Consider the following 22,588-nt stretch of genomic DNA (forward strand, 5'->3'; position numbering starts at 1 on the left):
CTATTGTCTCGCATTCTTATTGATTTCAATTGTTTTCAGGAACATGGCAGGCAACCAAGCACGCATCAGACAGGGTTGAGAGACCCAGACTGCGTCGGCAAGACGCGAGCGGGCGGCGCAACTGGCGTCGACGCAAGGACGGGGGCAGGGCCTAGGACGTGTGCGAGTTCCCGTGCAGATGGACGAGGGTACCTCTGCGTATGGATTGAGGAGTCGTCTGGCTCGGGTATCTTCTTCCCGCCAGCGAGAGGAGGAGGAGGAGGCAGTGACATACCACGAGGCGGAGGAGGTACCGGATGTTGACCCTCCACACAGGTAGGAGGAGGAGCAAGAGGAGGGCTACCCGGGAGGGCCCAATGACACTACCTTGCTGATTACATACCACGAGCACGTCGCTCGGCGTATCTGGGGGTAGAGGCATTTTTTATAATTTGCCCGACTTTATTATTTAACTGTTTTTAATTTAGCCGTTTATTCAACATTTTCTTACAAGTCGTATAACAACAGTGCAACGCAATGCTTCCGATGCGCAACTCTGATAATTCTTCATTAAGTCACTGCCTTGTTAAAACTCCGTCAACTGTATGGTTCACAAATTTTCAATCCAACACAGACTTTCCTTAATACTCATTTTCACATCGTTGTTTCACCTGTTACCTCCAAATCCTTCACCTTGCGACATTCGCTTGCACAAAACTCACCACTCCGAATTGTTCATTTCTTCCGACTCTTACTCAACCACTCCTCTTATCAAAATACACAAACTGGTGAGCGACTACCTTCGCGACGTAACATCAGTACTCTTTCTCTACTATTAAGATGGCAAGACAGATCTATAACATTCAGTACGATTGTCATCTACCATTAACAATGGATTGAGGGTGATCAGTTCCCCAATTTGTCAATTAGTATTCGACAACTGTCATACCCCAAAATTTGCCCATCATATTTAATCATATTTCAGTCCATTTGACTTTTCAAATGCTCAAAGATATACAAGCACGAAGCATGCAGCCTCTCTCCTAAACGACAATCCTCAAACTAGGGTTTTGATCTTCTCAAAGTAAAATCAGTTTCTGATACCTCAAGTGGACCCTATGGTCTTTCATATGCTTAGATAATACTCATATCAAGTTTCAAGCTCTGGTTCATAAGATTGCTCAGTCTACAGTTCAAATGATCAATAATCGACTGGTTGACCTAAAAAGGCAAACTATGGTCAAACCACAGTCAAAACTTCTGATTTTTGGTCAACATCCTCATTATGAAGTATAATTCATCATTTGATCAAGGATTGATCATGGTTCATCAAGAAAAGCTCCAAAATCATCAAAAACCAAAGTTTCTAAATTAGGGTTTTCAAAGGAAAAGTCAACTGAACTTTGACCAGCCATAACTTCCACATGGAACATCAGAAATTTCCCATCCAAAGCTCAATTTGAAGGAAATTAAATTCTATACAACTTTGTATCTCATATGCCAAGGCTAAAAATGCACCATTTAAGAGATATGATCCAAGAAATTATAGGTCCTTTTACAAGTCAACCAACAGTCATCTTTTTCAAATGAAGCATACATGAACATGGAAGTTTGAATTGAGATGAAACCAAAAGGAGGATTTAAAGGACATCTTTAGCTTTCTAAAATCGTCAATAACATCTCCATAGGGCTAAAATTGAGAGAGATACACATGGTTAAAGTTGGGTAAAATTGAGAAAATGCATGAAGTGCAAAGTGAATTATTTTGATCTTTTGAGTCCATGGGCCTAATTTTGGGATTCTAAACTTATCCATAGGTTAATTCAAGGCCCATAAATATATTATTTTATTTTTATGGATTTTATTTATATTTATGTGAATTTTCATTCATTTAAATGATAAATAAAATAAATAAAATATAAGATGAATATATTTAAATCAAAGACTTAGTTTCCAATCATCAAATCATCCAAATATGAATCAAATTTCGTGGTAAATGTGATTGGAAAGAGGTGAATATAATTGGAGCCAAAAGAGAAAGATTTTACGCAAAAAATCAATGAAATCTCTTCAAAATTTTCTCTCACCGATCAATATATATAGCCAATACACTCATTAGGGGAGGACGAAAAAAAGGAGGAGAGAGCTAGGGTTTACAAGTCACAAAAAATCAAGAAGAAGGGAGAAATTCGTTTTCTTGATTGTAGCCACTTTCAAGGCCAAGCGATCCTTCCAACCCTCTCTCCAGGTAATATAGGGTAAGTTTGGATCGTGGTGGAAGCCTCATAACGTATAGCATGAGTATGCCATGTTCATATTATTCCATGCATATTTAAATCCCGTTTGCCATGATTTAACATGTTTTAATCAAATCTAACTGCATATTTGAGTTTTATAGTTTATTTAGAGTAAGCCTGGATCGATGTGACGCTGCCATAACACGCAGGGAAGAATCCACCATTGTTAGGGCACGAACAAGCTTGTTCGTCGTTTTCATGGTTCTAGACGTTTTTATGCTAAACCGACTACATCATCATGTTCGCAGCCTTTGTTTTGATAGATCTGGGCTGTCCTTTTTGTTGTTTAACTCGTTTTGTGCAGGATGTAAGAACTGTAGAATTTGCTACGAATGCTTCATACAATGTCGCAGCGAAGACCAAGCAAAATCGTAGCTGAAATTCGTGCCCAATGAAGGAGACAATGAACAGTTCCTTTGGACTTCTTCGTGACACGCGTGCGAGTTCTTATTGGTCGGTCAAAGAATGCTCTCCCTCTCTCCATAATTGATTGGCTGTAGCGTAAAACAGGTGGGCCCACATTGACTGTTTCTTTGACTTGGCCCATTCAGGTTTATGTTTTCTTTATAATTCTTTTAGTGTATTGTATTAATGACTACTTGATCCCAGCACAATTGGCAGCGAGGTTTGTGAGTATTGCAAGAGACCAAGGTTCGATCCTGGGCAAAGACAATAATTTTTACCATTCACAAACTGTGTGAATCCAGCGTTCCTCGCTCAGGCAGGTGCATCATGCACCCCTTCAATCTCATCGTTAGATCTCCATCTTCAATCTCATCGTTAGATCTCCATGCTTCTAGATCTGAGGACTCAGGAAGCGCACGCCCATGGTATACTCTCAATAGCCATGCACACCGAATCCCACCTAGGTTTCTTTAATTTTTATTTTATTTTATTTATTTTCAATTACATAAACCTTTTTTTCTTCACTTCTTATTTTATTTATTTAAATTATTCCATTTAAACATTAATTATTATTATCATAATTTCATATAGCCTTTTAATTCATTTTAATCGAAAACTCGTTTTTCTAATTTTATTTTTTTAAACAATAAAAATTGTTATTAATTAATTAATTGAAAATTATTATTTTTTGTTAACCTTGATTCATTTATAAACTATAGAATCCTCAGGTAGGTGTTTTCCACTAACATATTTTTAAGCTTTGTAAACCTTTTGGGTCACAATAAGTTTTCTTAAAAAACCCTTAACCCTTTCAGGACCAGGGTTCGTAAAAATTTTAGGGTTTATAATCAATTAGGATTGGATCAGTTAATGCACTAACCTTTTTTCTTTCTTTGTTCAAATTTTCAGGATTAATCAAGATTCTCCGAAAATTTTAGGGTTTATAATCAATTAGGATTGGATCAGTTAATGCACTAACCTTTTTTCTTTCTTTGTTCAAATTTTCAGGATTAATCAAGATTCTCCGATTACGCGCCATGCCAATCAAAAAGCTAAGTTCCAATCCTTTTCTTATTTAAATTTAATTTTTATTAATTTTTACTTTTGCCTTATAGGTTCAATTAGGGTTTACTTCATCTGTTGAGGAACTTCTCTTACACTCACCCCTATTATTGTCCATTTAATTCTCAGATGATCAGAGCTAATCGAAGATTCGAGGAAGATCAAGGCATTTTAGAATTTTATGCTAATTATTGTGCCCTATTATTTTCTGTCTTTTAATTTCCCTCATCCCCGTAGGTGTTTATTGTAATAGCGTAGGATTTATATTTTCTGCCTTTAATTTCTGCAATTTTAAACTGCGTGGTTAGTAATCTTATGGAGTGCAAGCCTTGAACAGAATTAGGATAACTAATTACAAGATAAATAATCGAACTTAATCACGTGATTGTTGCACCCACACACCTTTACGGTAACCCTTCTTATGTTGCTTGTTGCCTTATATTGTTGCCTTATTAGTTTTGTTGCCTAAAAATAGTCAAGTCCCTCGATTCCGAGGATACCTAAAGCAAATGTTGCCTTCAAAGTTATTGAAACTCCCTCGATGTTGCCCCGGTAAATGATTTGTCCCTATTGCTAAGGTATCCTCGCATGATGCCTAAAAATATTAAATGACTATTATATCCTTCCCTTAGACTACCTGCCCTCTTTATGGCATGGGACAGTCTTATGGCGAACGATTATTCTCGATGACCTTTAACATCCAATTGAAAGACTTCCTGCCCTCTCATGGTATGGATAGACCCTTTCACCCGAAAAGCTAAAAGAACATTTTTTCAAACTTAGGGTAGTTGCTATTAATTGCTTGCTCAATTCAAAATTCAAATTCAAACTCTTTTTCCCACTAATTTTCAAATACTTTTCAAAAGACTACGCTTATTTACAAGCTAAAGTTCTTATTGGAATTTCTATTCACACACCATCTTTTCAAACAATTCAAACATTTCAGACAAACAAAGTGAGCTAAGCAATTAAGGGCCCATGGATAACCATGGATGCAAAGGGTGCCTTACACCTTCCCTTTGTATAACTTACCCCCCGAACTCAAAATCTTTTTAAAAGGTCTTTTTCTGTTCTTTTAGCCTTTCTATTAAATTGGATAAAATAAAAGTCGGTGGCGACTCTTGCTTACCGCAACATTTCTTTTAAAGTCAGTTCACCGTATTACAACCATAGTGGAGTATAAACCTTCGTTACTTCGTAATAGCGTCATCTCCGAATTTTCACTCAAATTCATTAACACGTCATAATCCAATGATTCACCTTGGGTTTTTACAATACCCACAACTTCCTACTCGTTATATCTTATCGATGAGACACCAACGTCCAAGCATATTACAAAATATGTTTCGTAGTCACTTAGCATCACACAATCGTCAAACGTCTTTCTATCTCCAAAATTACTTCTATGCTCGTACTTCACAATTCATCTCATTATCTTTCTGACGCTTCAAACGGAGCTCAAATCGGATATCCGGAACTCAAGTTATGAAATTTTAAAGTTTCACAATGATTCTGAATTTTCTGCGACTTGCTTACGGAGATCCTACTCTGAAACTCACTTTTCTTCAACTCAAACACATCCCAAACAGCCTCTAGCATAACTCCTTATAACTCGAGAGATGCATTCTTTCATCGAAATTCCAGTCTTGATATCACGGAGACAACAATTCTTTTTACAAGCTACGCGCGTCCTCGAGTTTCCAACTCGAACTCGCGATTCACAACTCCAAGCATCGACCACATCCGACAGTTACTTATGCGAATCCAACATAAAGCCCACTACAACTTCATTACTCTATCACTTTTCAAACATCGGCATTTTATACAAAGGTTACCCGCATCGACAACTTCATAGTCCTCTATCATGCTGAACATCGCAGCTCTCTAAATTCCGTCTCTTATAATCATTCTTAACTTCACATCATCTTCGAATCCTGATAACCTCCAAAACTCTCAACAACGCTTGCACCGACACTTATCGACAGCATACCAGACTATCTCTTACAACAGAAACCCCTTCAAGAAGCAAGGCTTCTCCCCCACTTATCGTCAAACCAATTCCTGAAATCAAAACAAACAAGTACCAACAGTGTTCACACACTCGTCGCGTACCAAGGGATAGACAACAATTAGACAACATTGGCCGGACAGACCGACCTGCTCTGATACCACTAATGTAACACCCCATTTCGACCCGACAATTATAATGCGGAAAATATCAGAGTATTTAAAAATTTCTCGACAAACAAATAAGGCGTCACATATTCACTTCAACAATAAATCACTTCATTGTATTTAGCGGATACATAGCACTTTCTAAAACATAATAACTTCTTTTATTAATAAAACAGCGGAGTCATGATTCTCAATTTCCGAATCAAGTAACATCTTAATCACATAAACAACATCATATTAATAAAGCAACTTCACTTAACATATCATCCTAATAAACCAAGATAGTTACAATAAACAACAACATCATAAACATTATAAATCGTCCCCCCGAGTGCTACGTATCAGAGCGACAACCGACTCGATTAACGGCAACTAAATCTTCATACTCGAACACCTGCACGTTACCAATATAAAGGCAACGGCGAACAAGAGAAAAGGGTGAGATATCAAATCATATAAGTGAGCGTATGATAAATTGTATATTAGGATCCAGGTATATATAATCATCACATTGCAAGTATTAATATCGCCATACACTTCATACTTTCACCAACTCACAAATCTCACGTACTTTTCATCACACCACAAGTCACGACACTTCATATCCACATCAATTATATATCTCATTCATTTACTTTGTAAGCCAAGTCATGATACATCACAAGTATAAATCACAGTTCCAATCCCAAAACGTCATAGCATATAAGTCATACATCTAGTCATAAAACATCACATAAAGATCTAAACTCAAAACATCACATATACATCTAAACACAAAACATCACATATAAGTCACACCAGACATACTCAGTTAATCGCATTCACAAATATTAATATCATCATACTAATAATAAAATCATCAATTTACATCTTCACATACTTCCATCATTTAACAAGTCATGGAATACAATCACGATATAGTCACAAAATCATATAAGACACATGGGACATGACTCATGTATATGCATGTGGTACCAATCAGAGCTTCAGCCCCCGTCACCAATTGCCCGAATCTGAGGCACAAGGCATAAGCCTTCGTCACTAATTTTTGCCAATCCAGGATGTCACTGAGTATGCATATGAAATGTGACTCGACAAACAGGACATACACAACATACTCTTCACAATCACACGTCATCACTAGGCATACGCCTACGTCACTGATAATTACCAATTATTAGAGGTAACTCAATGTCACAATTAATCATTCATCTTCACATAGAAATAAACCCATCACGATATCATCATCATCATCATGTTTCGGCATATCACAACAAACATATAACTTCACATATTAACTGAATCATCACAACAATCATCATTTATCATTTACTTCACAAAATATTCGCCACAAGGCACACGCCTATATCACAATCAGCAATTCATAAAAGATATTAACACTTCACACATAATAAAACAACTTCATATAAACAACGGGACAATTCCAAGAATTCACATAATCAACGGTCGATACCATTAATAAACAATCACGTAGATATCCACAACAATTCATAAGGTATGATCACAATTCGATACAGGTTAATCAGACACAATTCAATTAATTCGCCGATTATCCAATTCATTCGGTTAAATTTCTACCTACTATCATACGATAGTTCCTAAATTATTTACTAAATCCCAAAGTATAATTACGATCAAATTCTCAAGATACCGTTATTTACCGACCAACCGAACATTTAATCTAAATTCAAGTTTATTCTAATTAAATAGGTTCATTGAAGATTAATTCAACCATTAATTAATCGACCGATTAATATCACAATTCCGACAAAATAACACCACCACGTTAACGTACTAATTAAACTTAGCTACCACATAAATTTTCCTCAAATTCCGGATAACTAATTATACCGCTTAATTCGTCTATTTCGATCAAACAGGACAATTTGGAATACCTTGGTCCTATAATCCCTACTGTTTCACCATTACATTATTCTACTATTTACATTACATTCTATTTTATATTATAGTTCATTGTCATCATACATTTCTTTACATTATAGTATAAAAAAACGTGAAACAGAATGAAAACTCAATATGGGCACCTTTCTTTTTATCTTTATTATTATTTTATAGAAACAATTTTAATGTTCTTAAAATGTTTCATAAACATTTGCAATAAAGTGAACATGAAGTTTGAACTACTACAAGCATAGCATGATTTCCAATCACTTCAAATGAGGTATACTACCTAGTTCAGTGGTTTGGTCGATGTTTGTTACTTTGCTATAATTGCAGCATTACTTTTATGAATATGACGTCCGTCTTGGCACATTGTGGAATGAAACAGAAACAGAGGTGCCTTCCGTCAATGGGCTACCGGCCGTCAAAGGCTACATGGGTCGGGCACCGTCAATGGGTCACACGCAATTTCGCAACAATACAACAATTAAGGAAAAACATTATCTTATAGATTTCAAATTTTTCAGCAACAATCAACACAAGCAAGGCAATAAATCTACACATCCAATACCCACATACAATTGTTCATGAGCCCCATTATAGGAAGAGAAACACCACCCTTACCTTATTCAATGTGAAGCTTCCGATTGCATTTCGGTTGGGCACCATGAATGGACATCTTCAAGCTCATTTCTCTTCTCCAAGACTTGCCTCTTTCTCTTCAAAATTGTTTTCTCCCCAATGACAACACTACTCTTCCTCATCTCTAAAACCCTAGTTTATTATTCCAATTGGGCTTAGCATTCAATAACTCTTCTTTATTAAACAACTCAATTTAGGCCTAATAAGACAAATAACTCCAATTAAATCAAAATATCACTTTTATTAATATTCCAACAATATAATAAATTCCAACTTGTAAATAATATTATTCTTAATATTATTCTTCGACCGTCCGACTATTAACTTAATAAATTCAAATACGCTTCTTAAAATAACACCGACAATCCAACTTCGACCAATATATCATATTTCCGGTCTAATCTTAATTACTCAAAAATTCCCAAAACTTCAAATATTATTTCAATAATATTTCTAATAATTAAAATATCAAAACTCTTGATTAAATATCAACCCGCTATCCCGAACTAATACCGACTAAATCGTCTCAAAATACGAAAACTTCACTAAACGCTCCGAACGTCTAGATTAAGCGAATAATCAAATTTCCGGGCGTTACAGTGAGAGCTTCAAGGCTTAGTGGGCTGTGCATGACGGGGTATACCACCATCAGCCACAACATGCAGGGTGCCTTTGTGGAGAGGTGGCACAGGGAGGCGTCTTCTTTCCACTTACCGGTTGGGAGATGACGATCACCTTGCACGATGTGCAGTGTCTTCTCCACTTGCCGATCAGGGGGACGCTGTTGGACCACTCCCGGATCCAGAGGATCGAAGCCAATGAGTGGATGGCGCTGTATTTGGGTATGGAGCCAGAAGTTGCTGACTTTGAGTGCCAGACGACAAATGGGCCTCATATCCGGTTCACCATACTGAAAGCTTATTTCGAGCACCACCTTGTGGCGGAGGCCGAATCTGAGGAGGCGGATGACACCCTATTTGTGCAGTATCACCGTGGCTGTGCTCTCCGATGCTGGTACATGTTTGTGGTAGGTGTTGCACTCTTTGTGGACAAGAGTGCAAGGTACGTCGACGTGACCTACCTCCGCTATTTCATGGACTTGACTACCGTTCACCAGTGGAACTGGGGGTCAGCTGTTCTGGCATACCTATACCAGAAGCTGAATGAGGCCTCCAACTGGAGGACCAGGCAGTTGACAAGATCCTGCACACTACTTACGGTACATTTCATTTTAATTGTTTCACATTTATTTATGTTTTGTATTTATTTTTAATACATTATCGTGTTTGTGTTTCAGAGCTGGATTATCTCCTACTTCCCCCGCATCCACGACTTCCGCGTTGATCCTGAGTACGCGGACGAGATGCCCAGGGCCGCCCGATACGTTCTCTAGAGGGAGAACAATGCTGTGGGACCATACTGTGGGTACCTCGACCGCACGATGCACGATGACATCTGTTGGAGGCCATTCAGTGACTACACTGATGTTGTCCCCTTTGACAGCATATCGTTATATTCTGGCTGGTTGGCATGCGGGACCAACACCATGGTGCGGTATCTCCCTGAGCGGTGCATGCGACAGTTTGGATTTGTGCAGCTGATACCCAGGTCACCTTTTGAGGCTGCTCCCAACACAGTGACGCGAGTGCAGCTCACTGGCATATTTGAGGATTGGGAGCGTCATGTGGTCCCGGAGGAGTATCGTCGCATTCGGGTCACCCAGGACTGGCACAGTGTGGAGGGGTATGTCACATGGTTATATCGGGTGTCACATCCTCTGATGAGGCCTGACGCTCCCGGCGCTCCTAGGCCAGCACACGAGGAGATCCTGGAGAACCAGCAGGCCGATGATGACCACGCCATTGATCTCCTGTCGATCTGCCAGCGGATAGAGATGCTTGGGCCGGACGCGTTGGATCGAGGTATCTTTGATCAGGGCGGTCCAGAGGCAGTCGCCGTGATGGAGAGGATCGTCACTGATGCGGGCCGTGCGGCAACATACAGGCGGCAGAGGAGGTCCCAGGGGGAGAGGGTTAGGCATACCCAGTAGGGGTCCGGGTTTATTTTTTTTGTATTCGGATTATATATTTCGCACACTATGACTCAGTCTGTATACACTATTTGAATTTTATTTATTATATTAGTATATTACGTTGATATGTCGTTTGTTTTGTTCGGCTTTTCCGTTTTGTATATATTATACGTTTTGTATATATTTCGTACAGGACTATTAGAAAAAGCATAAAAAATAGACTTCTGCATAATTCGGAAATGCACTTCCGAATTACACTAAAATCTGAAAAAAGGTGTTTTCGGAAGTGCATCTCCGAAAACACCCCCCTTTTGGTGTTTTCGGAGATGCATTTCCGAAGTCTGGAAAAATTTTAAAAAAAAATACTTCGGAAATGCATTTCCGAAGCAAGGGTAAATTGGAGTTTTCGCTGGGGGTGACCCCCATAGGGAGGTGGGTAAAGAAATTTCCATAATTTATTCAATAGTTGAATAGCTACAATGGTGTGTTGAATCATGTGTTTAATGCGATGTTGATTAATTGGTGTTGAATACTTTCAACATGTTGAATAAGAAAAGAGTGCGGGCCACCTAAAGTATGTGACAAAATATTATTGGATGTTGTGTATGTTTAGATTTTTATTTCATAATAATTATTTAATGTAAATTATTTTTTAGTAAATAAAATTTTTATTTATTTTTTTTTTCACCGAAATTCATTATTTTTTTGTCTATAAATAGAGACTTGTTTCATTTGATTTGGACACACAAAAAAATTCACTTTTTTCTCTCAATTTTTTCTATTTAGCCTTCAAAAAATTCTTGTTTGTAGCTCTAGACATCTTTGTAATTTTATCTGTTTTAATAATAACTATTTCTACATCTCTTATTTATTACTTGCATGTGTGTTAATGATGAGGTGGAAGAGAGAGAAGATGATGTGGAACATAAAAAGTGAAAAAGTAGGGCATTGAATAACTAAATCATTGTACATAGTCTAAGTGGAGTAAAGTTTCTTTTGCAAATCATTATTTATTTTTCATGCTTTATTAACTAACTCGTTTTTTTTTAGTTTTTCTGTTTTTTAGTTAATATCCATCACTCTTCATCAAAGATTTATCTTCTCTCATTTATCTTTTGGATCAGAAACGAATTCCGATGGAACTTAGTATTGCAACATAAAATCTTTTGGAATAAACTTAGTATTGCAACCTAAAGTGTTGTTTTTTATACTAGTCCTTTCTTAGTTTCTTAGTAAGCTTAAATTTCATTTGATTTTTGTCAGAGAACACCACTAGTAAGCAAAATACTGAATGATTTTTATAAATGGGTGACTGCTATCTCTCTCTAAAAAGCACACTGTGTGGTGGCCCCGAGTGATTATTGTTATAAAAAATTCCTTGCTATTAATCCTTTAGGCTATGTTTGTTGTAGGTAAGATGCCAACACCAAAGCTCAAAAGCTTTAAAGTCTCATATGAAAAATTTTAGAAAATTTCTTCACCCACCTCCTAACCTTCTTGCCCACCCCTGGTGAATTTACCACACTACCCCTTGTTTCGAAAGTTCATTTTCGAAAAGGTACTTTTTTTGTTAAAAAAGGTGTTTTCGGAAATGTATCTCCGAAAACGTGTTTTTTTTAATATAAAATATTGATTTCGGAGATGCATCTCCGAAATAAAGTTACTTTTCAGAAAATGTGGTGTTTTCGGAAGTTCATCTCCGAACGCACCCCCCTTGGAGGAATTCGGAAATGAACTTCCGAAATATTCCAAGACCAAATTGGTCTTGGAATGTTTCGGATATACACTTCCGAAATAATTAATAATTATTAAAAAAATTAAAATCAAGGTGAATCAATACAATTAATAGGTATAAAATCAAGGTGAATCAATAAAATGAAGGTGAATGAATAAAATCAAGGTGAATCAAAACATCCTAAACTATTTGAAACTTAAAAATTATTTTACTAACTTATATAAATCAAAAACATTTTAATTCCATAAGTAAATTTTGAATTATATAGAATTAAATATAAAATTTATTCATTAAATAAAATTAAGACAAAATCTTTTTTTTAATTTTTTTAAACTAAATAAAAAATTATCTCATTTTTAATTATGAATCAGAATAGAAATATATAAATATATAATAATTATTAATTTTGTAAGTGAAATATATAAATATATAATATATAAATATATAATAATTAATATATAAATATATAAATATATAAATATATAAATATATAATAATTATTATAAATTAAAACACTCATTTTTTTAATTTTTTTAATTATTATATAAATATATAAATATATTTATAATTAATATATAATAATTATTATATAAATATATAAATATATAATAATTTTTATAAATATATAATAATTATTATAATTATTATATAAATATATAAATTAAAACACTCATTTTTTTAATTTTTTTTGTAAATACATAATGATTATTATAAATATATAAATAAAAAATTATAACTCATTTTGTAAGTGAAATTATTTTAATTTTTTTAATTAAAATTATTTTAAATTTTAAAATATGAATCAGAATAGAAATATATAATAATTATTATTCATAACAAATAAATTATATCAAAATATATAATTATTATTATTTATTACTCATAAATTATATCAAATTTATAATATATAAATTAATTCATATCCTAAAATTAATTTTTGGAATTTTTAGATTTTTTTTTGTTTTCTCGGAGATGCATCTCCGAATTAATCAAAATTCCAATTTTTGGGATTTTTTCGGAAATGCACTTCTGAAGTCTGAAAAAATTTAGAAAAAAAATATTTCGGAAATGCATTTTCGAAGCAGGGGTAAAATGGATTTTCGCTGGAGGTGACCCCCATAGGGAGGTGGGTAAAGAAAAAACCAAATTTTATTGGTAACAAGGTTTAAAGTGAAGTTATTCCTGTTCTTGAGAAATATAAGGTAATAGAAGGAACATAACATGTGTAATTTATGCAACAATATACTTACTTTGCAAATCCATGTTCTTGATTTTCTATATTGTAAAATGATTTCATTAATTTTATTGAAATTGCAATAGTAGAGATTTATTGTAAAATGAAATTTTAGTCCCATAATTTTTTGAATTTAATTTTCTAACTTCCAATTAAAAGAAAATTAACACTTTTGTCTTAATACGATTATACATTTTTTCCTTCTAATTTTTAATATTATCAATCATTTTTAATTATATAGTTCATTCACAAAAATAAAAGTGATTACGACTTTGTTCGGTAACACTAACTGATAGCTGATAAGCTAGCTGGAAGCTGGTAGCTGATGACTGATAGCTGGTAGCTAGTAGCTGGTAGCTGATGACTGGTAGCTGATAGCTGATGACTGGTATCTGATAAGCTAATTTAAGTGTTTGGTAAATTAGCTGTTACATTAGCTGATAGGTGCATAATGACATAAAAGGACATTCAAAAAATAAATGCGAGTATCAATAAAAATAAATTTATTCAATAAAAATAAACGCATAAATAATCACATGCAAAATATTTTAAATATTATAAAATTAAACATAACACAAAAATTATATAGTAGACATATAAATTTTGTAATTTAATTTAACAAAATAACTAAAATAATAATATTGTAATTTTCAATTCAATTACATTAGTTTTTAATAATAATAATAATAATAATAATAATAATAATAAAATTAAGTTTATTGTCTAACATTGCACAGTAAAAATAATGACTTGCCTTTCTTATTCTCTCATTAAAACACAATTAATTTAATTTAATTCACAATAAAATATAAAGGGTAAAAATGAGTTTTTATTAAAATACTGAGGGTACAAATGGAAGAAAAGATAACAAGTTAAAAGCTAAAAAGCTACTTCAATTAGCTTTTGAGAAAAAGCCAAAAGCTAGTAAAAAAGTTACAAGCTACAAGCTAAATGACAGTTACCAAACAGAGCTTTTTTATTGATACGAGCTGAAAAGCTAAAAGCTACTTTTTGTGTGTTACCAAACAGACTCTACAAATGAAATAATTTATATCAGTTGTTTTGTATCGTGTTTTCACTCCTTCCAAAGCCATTTAGTTTGGTAACGTTCTCATATTAGAGAGCGTTCTTTTGGCAGAAAAATATAAATAATTAATTATGTAATGGGACCTATTTTAGAGTTTTTGATGAGTGGTACGGATATTTGAAAAATGTAGTTGAGTTGTTTAAATTTTTTGAAAGTATAATATGATATAAAAAATTGAGTGAGTCTCATTTAAACAACTCAAATGAATATAATGGATGTGGATGCTCTACTATAGAGTAATTATTTATACATTTATTTTAAATTAAATATTATAATGTTTGAATTCTATGTATTTATTTTGGCTTAATTATAATAGTAGTAGTATTTTTTATGTTTGAATTCAAATTTTAAAATGTCAATCTGATCCAAACCACTGTTAAAAGTTCACACTCAATCGCACCTATTTCTATGCAATCAATTGAGGATTTACAGTTTCATGTCACATAGAAGTTATAGATTTATGAGTCAATTTAATTAGTAAGGCCTTAAATTGTCTAGAGAGAGAATAATTTGTAAAAAAAATTAATGGTTGAATTTGAATTTTGGAGATTAAATTTCAATTTCAATTTTCTTGGATACGGACTTTAAAATTATATTTTATTTATATTAGTATCAGAAAGATGTATTATGTTTTAACTAGTTTTTCGTGATAGTCCAAAGACCAGAAAGATGTATTATGTTTTAACTATTTTTGTATCAAATATTTTTATTTTACATGTGATCAAAATAATTGATTGATTTGAGAGTGTCATGTATCTTTACAAATACATATCAATCAAATCTACAATATAAGAAAGTTTATGGGTCTGGAAATACCAAAATTGCCCTGCTTGCTCACTAACGCTCTACGTGGATAGCTTCTTCAGCCTTCCTTCTTTTAGGTTTTGCCATTTATTTCTTTTCTTTCTCTCTCTCACGGATTCTCTCTTTCTTCCTCTTTCCAGATTATTTCTCTCTCTCTCTCTCTCTCTCTCTCACCAATCCTCTTTCTCTTCTTCTTTTACGTTATTTTCTTCTTCCACCAGGCTACTATCTTTTCTTTTTTTTCACTTTCTCCTTCTTTCTCTTTCTGCTTTCTCTTCATTCTTCTAATTTCACATTAATGTCTACTTTCTCTTTGTCTGTCATCTTCATCTTGCAGAATTTGATTACATGGTCTTATAATTTGTTGAGGTCATATTCTTGACTAAATGTTTTTTGATTTATTAACTATTATCATGTGTTTGTTTCAGATTTTACAAAAGCACTGCTTGAATGCAAAGAAAATGTTCAAGATCTCTTAGGGTTTGTGCAATAGAAGATGCAGATGAACAAACAGATGAATAAAGGTATATTTAAATCGAAAGTTATTCATAAATCTTTTTCTGAACGAGTATTTTGGACCATGAGTTGCTTAGATAGATTCTTCCTTGCAGGCCTTCCACTTGTGTATTCATAAATCTTTTTCTAAACGAGTATTTGGAAACCACCAGATTTGAAACTGAAATCATTAGATCTGAAATTGAAGTCTCCAGATCTGAAATCAAAACCCCCAGGTATGAAATCAAGCTCTTGATCATGAAACTTCTTCTCTCTTTTTTTAATGATTAATGGATTGTTATGAAAAATGGGTTTTGGGAGAAACTTAGTATTGTAACATAAAGTGCTGTGGTTGATGTTCAGGTGATAAAAACATTGTAGCTTGATAGAATTTCTGGGGAGCTGTTGAAATTTCTGAAGTGTCCAGATGCTATTACTTATGTTCTGCCTGCTGAAAAAAACAGTTTTGTTATTTTTTTAATTTTTATTATAAATGGGTTGCCACTTTAAGATCAATGGCCAGCTTTATGATCTGTAAAAAATTTAAATATTCTACATCATTGAATATCAGTTTTTTGATTGAACTATTTCATGAAATGTATCCTACACAAATCATTATTTGTTTGATTTCTAAAATTGATTTCAATTCAACCAAGTTTTCTTAAATTAATATTAACAAATTATTCGATAAATTTTGTCGCTACTGGAACCTAAAGAATAAGAAGAAATTGATATCTCATTGTCTTTTTTTTCTCCAGGAAATAAGAAGCAACAACACAAAGGTACATACTGATACCTACAAAAAATGAAGCTCTTATTTTGATGTAAGATTAATTTTATATTTTCATCATTTTTTTTATAGTGCATATTTATCTGGTGATTTTATTCTATTGTATATCTTAAAAAAAAAAAAACTCTGGTTTTAATGTAGGACTATATTTAGAAAGTTGTTATGAGGAAGAAGAAAATCCAAGAAATCAATGGTAAGAAGATTTCTTACTTTTTAAAAAAAATTTATTCTGCACTTTTTAGTCATGCTTTTTTAATTTTGATTTTTAATTTTTCTTTGTTTTTTTATTCATGTCATTTTAAATCTAAATGAGTTCATGTGAGATTGGAATGTGATTTGGAAGTTCTAATTTTGTTTAATAATGTGAGATTATACCTTTTTTTTGTCTTTCAAATTTATAATTTTTTCACAAAAAGCTGTGTTTTAGAAAGTCAAATATGTCCTGTAATCTTGTGTGTCATCCTATTCACTAACTATATTTAATAAATTTGAACTGCAGAACAAGTTGTGGAAGAATATTGATGGAGAGAGAAATATTAATGAACGATATTGATGAGTAAAAATATTTGTTGAAATTAAATACACTTAAATGTCATTAATTTGTCATAATTTTTTTTGTAGTACTAATTTAATTTTGATTAATAATATACAAATTTGTTTATGTTATATAAGATATATTTAATGATTAATATTTTTTGTTTATGTAAGAATGACATTGAAATAACATTTGTTTTACTTTTAAGAAAAATTAGAATGAAAGGTGGTGATGCATAATGCAAATTGAAAATTACTTTTAATTTAAAATTATTTTTAATTTAAGATACAACATTTGTTAAGATGATATTGAAGATTGAAAGAGAATATAATCTTGAAAAGACGTTAAATTAGTATTGAAGATTGAAAGAAATCTTGAAGAAGTGATGAATATAAAAGAATCGGTTAATGCAGTGCAGAATACTTTGTGCTACATCATACCCCTATTTTTTTCTCAAAGTTATTATTATTATTATTTTTATTAAATTCATCTTCTTTCATATCAACCTTATGTTCTTTATCTATTATTTTGCCTTCATTAGTTTTTTTATTTGTCTTGAATTTAAACAATGTCACCTTTTACATTTTGGAAAAAGCAAACGTCTAATCACTCTCTTTTTGCATATGCTTTTTCTGCCCAATTGACTATCTTTTACTCAACTTTCTTCCATCACATCCTTCATATGTCTCTTCTCTCAAACCCCTCTTAACACTCTTCCTTTCAATACTTGCATCACATCTTTCATCTACTTCTACTTTTTGTAATTGATTACAAAAGATAATATTGTAAGTTAGTTTTATTGATAAAAGAAAGATAATTTTACAGAAAGTGGTTAAATCATCAATAAAAAAGAACTATGAAAAAAAATTGTGTGGTTCACTACTTCTATTTTGTGGCTCCGAACATGTTTATTGGAGTACTAATAGCAATACTCGTGCTTTCATTTTTTTTAATCTATTTCGACAATTTTAAAAAAAATAGATACACTTAATAAATGTTATTCATCATATTATGGGTTGAAATAACAATTTAATTGATTGTTCTTTTTGTATGTAGGTTAAAAAACCATTTTATATTAAATAACAAATAAATAAATGGTGATTTTGTAAAAAAATAAATGAATGATTAAAATATATTTATTGCATCTTTAAATACATTTAAAGATAATATTTATTTATAGAAAATATTAGAAGTTGTAGGATAAAAGTTATTCAATACCTTAAAATTACTGTTATTATTACCATTATTAACATATTTCTTTTTAACATATATCAACGCAATTAATTTCTATTACTCATTTTTATGAGCATTTAAAATATTTATGAAATTTTTGGCATTATTAAATTTTTGTTAATATAAAATTGATATTTTACTAATGGAAGTTTGAAGATATTTTTATAGTAACTCAATATATAAAATTAATAGGATTAACAATATATAATTTAAAATATTTTTACTATTAAATATTACCATATTTTTAATATATAATTGAAAATATTTTTACTAACGTAACGCATTGATGGAGTAGTTCATTTATAATTATCCTCTTAATACTCTACACAAACGTCTAAAATAAAGGAAATTAAAATAATGTAATATTTTGCATTCAATTTTATTATTTAATTATAAATAATTTTGATAAATATAGTGAGTAAAAAGATAATAAAAAAATGAATGGTTTTATTTATATTATTTATTATTTATTACATACCTTTTATACTACTCATGTTTAATAGATATTATATTACTTTTCATAGTATATTAAATGGCTGATGTTGTTACATGGTGTACTTACTATATCAATATCCTTGTCTTGAATATAACAAACTTTGCAAGACTTTTTTAACTTAGAAAATTCAGAACTATATCAATCTACTTTCAACCACTTAGGTCTAAAATTAATGAGCAGGGTAGGTGTTGTACAACACTCATGTAGCATAAAAAAAAGATTACATAAGATTTCTCAACCAAAACTTTTTTTTAAAAAAATGAACGGCCTTTAAAAAAATTTAACTAGAAATTACTTTAACGTATGAATAGAAATTTGGATAATTAGAATAGAAATTATAATAAAATATTACTTTTTAATAATTATACACTTTACTAAATATATTCTTCTAATAATTAAAACTAACTATCAAATCCCCTGTTCTCTACTCCCTCCGTCTCATAATAAGTGTCTCATTTACATTTTTTCTATGTCTCAAAATAAATGTCCCTTTAGAATACCAATGCAACATTTATTATTTTTTTCCACTACTATACCCCTATATATTAACTTTCACGTTTTTCAACAACTCCACTATCTATAATAAATAAGGGTACTTTAGTAAATGAAATTAATTTTATCATTAAAATCAACACATCTAATCATTTTCTTAAGAACCGCGCAAAGCTCAAATAAGACACTTATTTTGAGACGGAGGGAGTATTAAAAATATTAATTGTGATATTTTTAACCCTCTAAATAAGAGTTACATGATACAAAATGTTTATAATAATATATTTTTAATACATTTTTAAAATATTTGTTTCTTTTATATTTGAATTTAGGGATAACATGTTTTACATAGTTTTAAGTCTATAAATAAGGGTAACATGATACAAATGTTTGAAATTCTAAATAAATATTTGGCTTAATTGCAATTTTGGTCCCCCTATTATCCGTTTTTTTTGTGTTTTGGTCCCTCTATTTTAAAATCCGGAATTTTAGTCCCTATATTTTAGTTTTTTGAGGATTTTGGTCCCCCTGCAAATTCGAAAGCAATTTTAAATAAAATAACGCTCACATTGATGATGTGTTAGTGTCATTTCAACAAGGAACTGTTCAAAAAAACTAATTTTATTTAAGATTTATGTTGAACATGTCATCAATTTGAGTTTCATTTTATTAAAAATTGCCTTCAGATTTGCAAGGGGACCAAAATCCTCAAAAAACTAAAATAAAGGGACTAAAATTCCGAATTTTAAAATAGGAGGACCAAAACCCAAAAAATGGATAATACGGGGACCAAAATTGCAATTAAGCCTAAATATTTTTATTTATCTTTTATGTGAAATCCATCTTAATTATGCGTGAATATTTAAATAGAATAACGAAGCAAACTCCTTTTCTACTTATTTTTAACTAATTCTAATTTTGATTTTTTTTAATTTGTCAAATTTTATAAACCTTTTTATTATTACAACTCTATCAATCCTATAAACATTTTTTTTTCTATTTTTCACAATTGTTTTTTTTACAAATTATTGATTTAAATTATTTTGAATAATATTATAATAATATTAATTGTTTTTATTTAAAAATAGTCTATGAATAAAATAATTTCATTAATAATTGATTTATATATGATTATATTACAATTTGAATTGATATATGATAATTTTAATTTTTGAATACAATGATAATAAATATGTAATTTTATTAATTAAATTACAAATATCATATATATATATATATAAATTGTTTGTAATTGATTATTGTAATTATAAAAAAGGATCAAATATTTTGTTTCTTAAAATATAATATGAACTAGGTGAACTTAAAGAATATCGATTACAAATACTTAAAGAATATTTGATGAACTTAAAGAATATTGATTAGGTAGATTTGTATCAATATCCCATAAATCAGTATATCAAAAATGAAATTTTTGAGAAAAAAATAAATTTATCAGGACTAAAATATTTGAAAGACATTGAAGAAGACTAAGGATGAGGATGAAACAATAAGTTGTTTTATTGTTTGTGCTGTAAAATGAACTTATATTGAAGAGGGTAGAATAAAAAAGGAAGAGAGAGAAATTGATTTTCTGTAAATATTTTTATATTATGATGAATACTAATTTATTATTATTATCAATATTTTTTGACCATTTATATTCATGACAACTTATAGGAATTAGTTGCCTATAATAAAAGTCTATAAAAATTGATGATGAAAACAAAATAGGCAGACTAAGTTATCATCACCTATTTCACTTTTACTGTACTATGCATAAAGTTTCTATCACATCATCTCTTTTTACACACCCAAACATTTAAATGTTATATTTTCCCTCTCTTTTCTTATTTCAAATTCAACATTGTTTCTTTATATATTCACTTTCTTCAACAATCATTTTTTATTTTTTTACTTTTTCCAATTATATTTTAATATTTACTAATTTGTTTGAATTCTCATGATAAACCGGTGACAATTCCGCAGTCCACAACTGAAAGACATATTTTTAAAATAAAAATAAAATTGTATCAAATTTTAAATTTTTAAAGAAAGACATAAATAAAATTATTGTATTTTAAATTAAAAATAATTTCAAAATAATATTATAGTCTTAAATCAATAAATCTTAAAAGCATAAAAGGTAGTATGTTCTGAAAAAAAGATATGGAGGGATACCGAGTTTCCTTTAAATCTCTTGTATGTATTTTTACTTTGTGAATGGTTATGATTATTAATATTTGTGAAAATTTTTATTTAATTTGACAAGTCAATAATATACTTCACATATATTACAAAACTTACCATGAAAATCGTATGTCCATATTCATGAATAAATTTTTTTATGTTTTAATTTTTAACTTTTTCAGAAACACAAACAACAACACACAATGCCTCATATATAATTTTCTCTTCACTTTTTTATTCTCCATTATTTTCATGTTTCTATTTTGGTGGTTATATTATTGTTGATTTATTTAATTTAATAATTTTTTGTATTTTCATGTTTCTATTTTGGTTGTTATATTATTGTTGATTTATTTAATTTAATAATTTTTTTGTATGTTTTGTTCACAGTTGTATATATATATATATATATATATATATATATATATATATATATATATATATATATATATATATATATATATATATATATATATATATATATATATATATATATATATATATATATATATAAAAGTGGCTTATAGGATATGAATAAAGTGGTGGAAGAGAAAGTTCCCATGGAAGAATAATTCTTAATTTGAATTTGTGATGACCTCATCATCTTCAATGTAATAGATGATGCAGTAGAAATTGATTGAATATGTTTATTTGTTGATCTCTTAAGATAGAAGAAAGAGAAAAAAAGGGTTGACCATTTTATGATAGAAATGCATGTTGTGTGAAATATTTTTTTGATATAACAATAATAATATTGAAACTAATAGTAGTATCATATCAAACATGAAAAGTTTAAAAATAATGAATGTAATTAAATTAAATTAAATACTTTAACTTATTTTTTTATTTTTAAAATAAATTAATGCATGTAGGAAGGTTTCTCTATTATATTCTTAGACACAAATTTGAAGTAAATGTTGTAATACTTTTAAGAATAAGAATTAAAGGATTGTGGAACAGTTAAGAAATGCACAATAAATGTTAT

General features: G+C 30.7%; 1 long non-coding RNA gene across 1 annotated transcript; it reads left to right on the forward strand.

The window, feature by feature from the left end:
• The first annotated feature begins 15,602 nt into the window (after positions 1–15,602).
• LOC131629618 (uncharacterized) lies at positions 15,603–17,304 on the forward strand. The gene is made up of 5 exons (XR_009292066.1): positions 15,603–15,899; positions 15,987–16,106; positions 16,629–16,694; positions 16,802–16,853; positions 17,160–17,304. It is a non-coding gene; the product is annotated as an uncharacterized LOC131629618 (long non-coding RNA).
• The last annotated feature ends 5,284 nt before the right edge of the window (positions 17,305–22,588 follow it).

The sequence above is a fragment of the Vicia villosa genome, unplaced genomic scaffold, assembly GCF_029867415.1.
Source record: "Vicia villosa cultivar HV-30 ecotype Madison, WI unplaced genomic scaffold, Vvil1.0 ctg.000585F_1_1, whole genome shotgun sequence".
Lineage (NCBI taxonomy): Eukaryota > Viridiplantae > Streptophyta > Magnoliopsida > Fabales > Fabaceae > Vicia > Vicia villosa.